This window comes from Arachis ipaensis, chromosome B09 (genome assembly GCF_000816755.2).
Source record: "Arachis ipaensis cultivar K30076 chromosome B09, Araip1.1, whole genome shotgun sequence".
Lineage (NCBI taxonomy): Eukaryota > Viridiplantae > Streptophyta > Magnoliopsida > Fabales > Fabaceae > Arachis > Arachis ipaensis.
The window spans coordinates 27,585,749-27,585,995 of record NC_029793.2 but is presented as its reverse complement, the minus strand read 5'-3'; positions in this window follow the sequence as shown (position 1 = coordinate 27,585,995).

Genomic DNA, 247 nt, shown 5'->3' with positions numbered 1-247 from the left:
TTCTAATCTGGCAAACTTAGTCTCTGATCTGTCTAAGGCCACTGTAAGTTTCATGAATAAAACAAGATCTTCCATTAGAAATTTGGAAGCATAAGTGGGCCAGCTGAGTAAAAGGATCACTGAAATCCCTCCCAGTACTCTCCCAAGCAATACAGAAGAGAACCCAAAAAGGAGAGTGCAAGGCCATTGACATAAGCACCATGGCCGAACCTACAAGGGGAGTGGAGGACGTGAATCCCAAGGAGGA